This window comes from Neovison vison, chromosome 4, assembly GCF_020171115.1.
Source record: "Neovison vison isolate M4711 chromosome 4, ASM_NN_V1, whole genome shotgun sequence".
Lineage (NCBI taxonomy): Eukaryota > Metazoa > Chordata > Mammalia > Carnivora > Mustelidae > Neogale > Neogale vison.
The window spans coordinates 181,209,475-181,215,715 of NC_058094.1; positions in this window are offsets into that span (position 1 = coordinate 181,209,475).

Genomic DNA, 6,241 nt, shown 5'->3' on the forward strand with positions numbered 1-6,241 from the left:
AGAAGAGCCATCTGTACCCCAATGTTTATAGCAGCAATGGCCATGGTTGCCAAACTGTGGAAAGAACCAAAATGCCCTTCAATGGACGAATGGATAAGGAAGATGTGGTCCATATACACTATGGAGTATTATGCTTCCATCAGAAAGGATGAATACCCAACTTTTGTATCAACATGGACAGAACTGTTATACTGAAGAGATTGTGCTGAGTGAAATAAGTCAAGCAGAAAGAGTCAATTATCATATGGTTTCGCTTATTTGTGGAGCATAACAAATAACATGGAGGGCATGGGGAGATGGAGAGGAGAAGGGAGTTGAGGGAAATTGGAAGGGGAGGTGAACCATGAAAGACTATGGACTATGAAAAACAATCTGAGGGGTTTTGAAGGGGTGGGGGGTGGGAGGTCGGGGGAACCAGGTGGTGGGTATTTTGGAGGGCACGTATTGCATGGAGCACTGGGTGTGGTGCATAAACAATGAATTCTGTTATACTGAAAAGAAATAAATTAAAAAAAAAAGAAAGTTAAAAAAAATGATGTGCTCTATGGAGACTAACATAATAACATTAAAAAAAAAAAAGAAAGAAAGAAAGAGAAAAAAAAGAGCGATATTTCCTAGGGCCACAGAAAGAAAGATGTCAGTAGGTCTGGTGCAGTGAGGAAGAGGGCCCTTCTTTCTGGCAGTGTTCTGGGGGAAGTGGTGAGTCTGGAAGGAATGACTTGGGTAACAGGATCATAGGTCCTAGGTGTCTCATAAGTATGGCTCTGAAGGGACCAAGTGAAAGGAGCCAGGGGTCTTCTTAGGGACAGTCAGAATGGCCTTGTTACAAGTAACCATCCCCTCCCTTCCCCCCTGCCTCCATACCTTGGCCCTGCTTATGACAATAGAACCTAGAAATAGCCCTGATTTGGGAAGGAGGCCCCAAGAATAACTGATGCTCCATTTCTAATATATCTTGGCAGGATGGAGACTGAGAATTGAAATTAGGTAACATCCTAGCTAATATATTTCTCACACATCCAACTTTGAGGACTGAGAGTGAAAAACCAGTGTAATATTGAATAAAGGGATGTCCAGTGATTTCCTCTTTGGAAATGTGCACGCAGATTATAAAGAGATGAAAGAACCCAAATGTGATGTACCTGCTCAGATCCCATTTTAGACTGAGGCACTCATTCTCTCAGCTGCCAGGAGAGTTGGCTGCTGGAGGCTCACAGCTGTGATTGTTTCAGGGAATTGCCCTCTGACAGGGGAAGCTGTGTTGCCCTCTTCCCGGGGTAGCCAGAGTCTAAGGACTGATTGATGCAGGGATACAAAGACCCACCCTTTGCCCTGGATTTGGAATAAACTCCGCAGGGCCATCTCATCTCCAGGGATCCCAGTGGGATTAGCCAAGGCCTTCTGTTGCAACTGCTTTTAATTCAACCTCTCCCTCTGCCCCATCTTGCTACATTATATATGTTCTTCTCAAGTTCACTACCCAGGGAATTTCCTATATGCAAATCTCTGCCTCAGAGTCTGAAGGTGCCTCCAGAAAACCTGACCTAGGACAATACATTATCCTAAACCTTTCTCATTAAATAACCCTGACCAAGGATAGATACATTTTACCTCTTGTGTCATTTTTTTGTATTTATTTGAAAGAAGTAGATTTGGGTATGACTTTGTTTTCAGTGAGAGGGATTCTTAGATTGTCTTAAGAATGAAGAGTTAGGGGGTAGGAAAAGAATAAATGAAACAAGATGGAATGGGGAGGGAGTCAAAGCATAAAAAACTCTTACTCTCACAAAACAAACTAAGGGTTGCCGGTGGAAGGTGAGTAAGGAGAGGGAGGGTGGGTTATGGACATTGTGGAGGGTATGTGCTATGGTGAATGCTGTGAAGTGTAAACCTGGTGATTCACAGGTCTGTACCCCTGGGACTAATAATACATTATGTGTTTATAAAAAAATAAAAAAATTATAATAAATAAAAAAGAATGAAGAATTAGGACAAAAGTCAAAAAAGAAGGTAAAAATTGTGGAACCACCTCAGAATTTTCTTCTCTTATGAACACAAGCCAGAAGTGCATTTGAAAACCCCATTTTTAATAAGCCAGTGTCCAGACAAATGCCAAAGACCAAAGAAATGGAATATACAAATGAACTAATAAAATATTGACTTAAAATATTTTAAAATCTCCCTATAGATCAAAAGGAATGTTTTCATCAGACGTTCCTTGAGATCAGTGTGGAATTCTCTCCTGTTACTCCAGGCCTATGTGAAGCTAATCTTTTCCACTGTTGAACCCAGTAAGGGGGAAAGCAGGAAAGTAGAAGAAGAGGGGATGTAGTAAGGAGTTACTTATTTGTGATTCTGTATAGCTAAGTGCTAATTCTGTTCTTGATTGTTCCCAATACCTTCTTCCCTGGAGAGATGTGGCCACAGGATGTGCAGCATGGTGATTGGGGTCTATTTTCTCGGTGGAATTGTTATTGGATCATCTCTTCATCACTGCTACCAGTGTTCATCACCAGGAGAGACCCAGAAATGGTCTTACAACTGAACGAATAGGATTATGATAAGTGCAGTACAGATCTCTAAGTACAATATTCTCTCATCAGGTTTTAAGTGATGAGCATGGATTGGCAGATTTCTGAATTTCTGAGTAAAATCTTTCAAGTGTAAGAAGTAGACATTCAATTGAAATTTTCCCAATTTTAAAGATTCTCACTTCCTGTAACCCTTCCGATTTCCCCTTTAGGGAGTAGGCCAGGAAGGTATCATTTGCTTGAAATAAACATGAAAACATTCATTTTTATTGTAGTCAACCCTGATTGGACATGCGCATTTCCACAAGGAAATGCCAATAAAAAGTCATTTTTAAGTTCAAGTTGGCTTGAACTAACTACCAGTCTAAAGAAGGAAGAGCAAGGTGGTCCAGTTTTCATTCTAGGGCACACCTTTTTCAAGTATTTCCTTTCTTAGAGTAACTGACTCTATAGCCTGAGTCCATACTAGGTATGCTTCCTATTCTATTACCAACTATTGATTCATCCCTTATAAATAATGATGGAAATCCCATTTTACCATTACTAGCTGACTCTAGTAGCCCCAAGCACTCTTCCCTTACTCCACATTATATTGTTGTAATTGTTTCTCTTTTTCCCATATGCCTCATGGTCAGCCATTCACAGGAAAACAATGATCTGTGAAAGGAAGAGTCAGGAGTCCGAGGTTCTGATCCCGATGTGGTTCCCTCACATCACTCACTCTCAGCTTTGTTTCCTCATCTGTAAAGCAAAAATAAGACACAGTTCTCTTCCCTAGCTCTAAAATGTGTCCGCTTAATATTTTAGAAAAGCACCATTCTATGGTTTATATATAGCTAAATTCTAAATTCTTAAGGACAAAATGGAAGAAAGTGACTTTTTTTTTTTTTTAAGAACTACATGATAGCAATGATTATGTTTAGATGTCTCAAGACCACCCTGAGGTTCCAGGATTCACTTAGAGGATTCACAAGACTAAGTATGTAGTCATACTCACAGATATGATTTATTACAGTTAAAAGAAAGGGAGGGAAAAAGCAATTTCTAAATGTAATTAGATAATTAGCTTCCAAATATTTTGGACATGATGATCATAATGTGGTAATGATTAAAACTGCAGTCTGCTCTTTTTCATTTTATTTTATAATATAGAAAATTTTTCATATTATTTCAGGACATTTTGCAAACATCATCTGGAATGACTGTATTCCACTGTACCATAATTTACATAATCAATACCCTTTTTGCCATTTTTCTATATCATAAGTAACTCTATGGTGAATTTCTTCATGCACAAAGCTCTTTCTGTTTCAGAATTATTCTTTAGGATGCATTCTCAGAACTGGATTTACTAAGTCAAAGGATATGAATTTTTAAAAGACTTTTGTTATCCCTGGCCAAATGGCTTTCCTGGAGTTGTAACTTTTGGGCATTTGCTAATGAAGTATTTCTCTCAAATGAAATGATGCTTTCATGTGTTTTCCCTTCCAGTGCTTCTCTGTGGTATTTTTTCCCCCTTTTTATTTTTCTCCCCATTGACCTCCTATATTATCTAATTATCCCACCACTGGGGAACGTCTTTGGGCAAAGGCCCAACATTTATAAATGTCCTCTTTTTAAAAAAGCAAGGATGTTGCCTAGGAATCCCCATCATGCATTATCACAGACCAGCTCATTTATTTTCTGAGCAAATGGAAAACAATTTCCCCTGGTTTTACGGGGAGGCAGAGGGGTGGGGAGAGAGGAGAAGGGGAGCATCTGAAGTCCTGAGATGTCATCTGTAGAGTGGCTAGATAGTGTACAAGATGGTACTGTAGGCCCTGGGCGAGGGAGAGAGTGAAAATTGGGTTCTGAAATACAATGTTTGAAAAGATATCAAAAGATCCAGCATAACCTTTATGGTGTCTTGCTCAAGAAGGGATCTGACCCTGTGAAGCACCAGGAGGTGCTGACGCTCAAAGACACTGTGTTTGGACTTAGATAGCTAAAACTGGAGCTCTCCTGCCCTTGGCCGCCAATTGCAAGCCTGTTAGCACATCACTTCATCTTTCACACTCAGTGTCCTCACTGGTATCTCCCATCCAAGCACTAACCAGGCCCGACCCTGCTTAGCTTCCGAGATCAGACGAGATCAGGCGCGTTCAGGGTGGTGTCCTCACTGGTAAAAGAGATAATAGAACACAGACTAGCCCACCTTCTAAGGCTGCTGGAATTCGGCTCAAATGTTCCGAAAATCACTGTGCCCAGGGCCTGGTGCATGGGGGTGTATTGAATCAATGGTTATTGAAACCAAGAGGAAATGATGGGTGAAAAAGTCCCTTGTGAACTTGCAATGTGGTGAAGAAACGTCAGACTCTTTAGCCCATCCTCGGCTTAGTCATAAACAGCAGGTGATCGTAACCACTGAAAATGGAGGTTTTCAAGTTACAGCAAATGCTGTTCTGTTTTCTGTTGCTAGGAAACAAACCAAGAATTCTTCTACTGACAATAATCTAGTTCCATCGTGGTAAGAATATTTTTAGTCAGGAGAAGACCCTGCTGTATTTTATTATTTGCAATGTTGTTATTGTTGATCAAAAACACATATATTCAGATGATCAAAACAAAAGTCTCCTGACAAATTAACAATAATTATGTTTATTAAGATAGTATACTCCCTGGTACTGTGTGTGTGTGTTTCAGTTTTCTCACAATGATAAAAGGTATATAATTTAGAAAATATAGAAAAGTGTAAAGAATCAGAATCCCATCTTCCAAAGGCAACTACTATTAATAATCACCATTACTTCCTTCCAGCATTTTTTAAATTCAGTTTTGAAATCATCAGTTTGTGCTTTAAGCAACATAGTAACATAGAAGTAGCGTTTTATTTTAGATTCATCCAGAGCTTGTTAAAGTCTCCCCTCTGCCACCTGCCACCTATGTCATCTTAGGAAAGTCACTTAGTTTCTCTTTGTAGATTTGTTCCCTGCTTCCTTCCAAGAGGGTTAAATGATATGGAATTTTCAATACAGCTTAAAACAAGATATGGAGGAATAAAATCAAACAGAACCATTCTCCAGACCTCACAGCATTTATTGAGCACCTACTATGTGCTAGGAGAACTGTGGAGTTCTAGAGGAACGGATAAATGAGACTGCTCACTCCCCAGGGAGCTCCCAGGTTAGGAAATGTTTTCTCCACGTGTCACCTGAGGACGTCCTGCATAGAATCAGCGAGAGTGCTCCTGAGAAATGTGAAAAAGAAGATTGCTCATCCCTTGCCTGGAAGAGCCTCCTCACATAGACTGCTGGGGGTCTCCATAATTCACTACCTCTTGGGCTGATGGGCACGCCCCCTGGGCAAACAGACTTAGCAACAGCTTATTCTGAAGGAATGTTCCAGTATAATCATGGATTCAGCAGAAGCTGGGGGTGAAGGGAGTTGCGATTAAAAGCACAGACTTTGGAACCAACAGACTTAGACTCTGTTGCTGACTAGCTGTGCGTTTGGTGCGGTTTTCCTGTCTTATCGTTGGCACAGTGGGTCTACTGGAATGGTGTTCCTTTACATGAGATGACATCCTGGGAGAAAATGGCTATGAGCTTTTTCATTCCTAGCAGCTGCTGGAAAAGTGATGGCCATCGTCATCATCCACCATAAAGGCAAATGCAGTCACACCAAAACCTTTTTCCTGCTTTGCCACTGGTCAGATTCCAGAGGGACAACAC